General features: G+C 40.8%; 1 protein-coding gene across 1 annotated transcript in view; it reads right to left on the bottom strand.

Moving 5' to 3' along the window:
* The window catches only part of LOC125024802 (outer dynein arm-docking complex subunit 2-like), a 33,049-nt gene that overhangs the window by 3,743 nt on the left and 26,806 nt on the right, over nucleotides 1-2,500 (bottom strand). The window lies entirely within an intron of this gene.

The following is a 2,500-nucleotide window of genomic DNA, read 5'->3' as shown; positions in this document are numbered from 1 at the left end:
AGGGGCAGCGTTCCAACGGGCCCTTACGTGAGGATAAAATGGCAGACGAGGGTTTACAAAAAGAGTGAGTCGATATGTGATTTTCTCTATATATAAACATACATTTCCTATCTACTGTATATTTCATATTAATGTCCGCACTTCACCGCCTTACAACTGCCACACTAAAATTATGTCTATCTATTGCTTAATTTAGGCACATATTAATAATTTTAAAAATGTTTATATAAATATTAATTCGCTTCGTTTAGCTTTCGAATCAGTAATACAAAAATAATTTGGAATTATTTTTCATATACTACCCAATAGTTTGGATTAGTCTATACAAAATTTAGCTTAGAAAATTTATTTAAAGAATAGACATCCCCATAGTAATGTTTTGGAGAAGGAAATAACTATAGTCTAAATGCAGAATGTCATCATTAATATTACTTTCATTCACAAGGCCGTGCTGTTACGTGACTACTAATGGCGTCAAACTCTACAGTAATTTTGCTCTTGCCAGCCCAAAGGAGTTCTTAATACGAGCTTTTACTTCAGGTTACTAATCAAACGTCTAAAGATTCTAATCAAACAGTCAAGGATTTTTCTTTAGCGCACTAACTTGCATTCCTGTCAACTACCTACATTGTATCTATCTATTTAAAAACATCTCAAATACGGCTGGAAGACTAGATATCTATCTAGTCGACTGGTTCTAAGAGCGGAGTCTCTGTGGGGAGCCTCCATCTATAGCGGACTAAGGTGTCTTTGAAATGATCTGGACGATATGCGTGATAGTTTATTCAATGTGTCGTTCCATGTGGGTGTAGGTGTGGGGTGATGACTACATTCCGTGTATATGTTGTTTTATTATTGAACAACTGGTCTCTGATGGCGATTTAGGAATTATTTGTATATCATCATAGTACTTTCACTGTATTAGATGAACTTGGGGCTTCATTATATTTTTAGCGGCTTAGGGGCCACGCAAACCGTGTAGAAATTTATAAAAGGCCTTTTATTATCAATATTATTAACGTATGATGTATATTTGATGATGTACAGTGTAAGCAGAAATAAATGCTCAAATTTGTAGACCTTGTTGTATTCTAGTTAGTCTCTTGTAGTTGAAAAATGAAGGAAAAAAAAAAGTTTGTATGTAGCGTCCGTGGCAGGGTAACACTGTACTGAACAAAAGGGTCTCAGTATTGAAGTAGAATCAAGTATGTTTCGCTTGGTGGAGAGAGAAGGGAGAAAGGGCGAGGGACAGAAGGCCACGAGGGAGCGAACTCCCGACGCGTCACATCTCTGCGTCCAGCATAGAGGATGAGGCAAAACTAAGCATCACCACGCCCACCACCCGGCCGCCTCACGCCCATCCGCCCGCCGCTGCGTCCTTGTGGGGGTGGGGGTGGAAGGGGCGGAGGAGAAGTGGGGGAGAGGGAAGAAAGTAGGGGAGAGGAGGGGAGATAAGAAATTTCTATAGATCTCAAGAAAAACCAGAGACGGGTCTGAGTGTCGACGCCACAACCGGGAAATAGTGACAGGCAGTCAGGTAGACAAATATTTCATCTCGAATTATGACAGCGACAGAGAAAGGGCAGGGGATTAGCCTGAACCTCAAGTAGCAGGCGAGTTTCCCCTCAGTTTAGGGACGGAATAAGCGAAGAGGAGTCCGATATTGTAGGCAATACAACGATAGCAAATAACACAACGTCACGAATGGTTCCGCCCAGAGATGAAAATTTTCGATGTCGTCATCAACATCATCATCATCATTATTATTATCATCATTATTATTATTATTAATATTATTATTATTATTATTATTATTATTATTATTATTATTATCATTATTATTATTATTATTATTATTATTATTATCATGAATATTGCTACTATTATTATCGTTATCACTATCACGTTATCCTCATTACCATGACCAGCACCGGCCGCGACTGCCTGCACCCTCCCGCCGAGCTCGACCGGGCCCTCCATGTCCTCCTTCACGGGCTTGGGAGAAACGCGGACGCTCTCAAAGTCCCACCTTCGACTCTACATTGCGATGCGCCACCAAAGAGGAAGGAAGGAATTCTTTGATAACAAATACAAGAAAGGTATGTATGCACGCATGGGATCTACTAAGATACACACCGAGATATTTGCGTCCTGAATTACCGTGGAAGGTAAAGTAACAGGGGAGAAAATAATGTCTAAGGAAATAAAATACGAAAAGGAGGGAAAAAGAGAATAACAACAATGAATGAATAAGGAAATAAAAGATTCACGACCAAAAGTTGGCTAACTAATGGGAATAACAACTTTAAGATTGGGTCCGCTGCTGGGGTGGCAAGGTTGACCTCCTCCTCGTGTTGCTCTTCCTCGGGCTTTAGCTGGGCTTTCTGAGGAGTCACGACCTCGCATCAGCTGTGAGAAACGAGGTCGTAACAGGTCACACACACTCACACACACCAGGAGGTCAGGAGAGGCTTTTTTGTCAGGCGATGAGCCAGGTGTT

This window comes from Penaeus chinensis, unplaced genomic scaffold (genome assembly GCF_019202785.1).
Source record: "Penaeus chinensis breed Huanghai No. 1 unplaced genomic scaffold, ASM1920278v2 CTG_5178, whole genome shotgun sequence".
Classification (NCBI taxonomy): Eukaryota; Metazoa; Arthropoda; class Malacostraca; order Decapoda; family Penaeidae; genus Penaeus; species Penaeus chinensis.
This window is presented reverse-complemented; position numbering and strand designations above follow the sequence as displayed.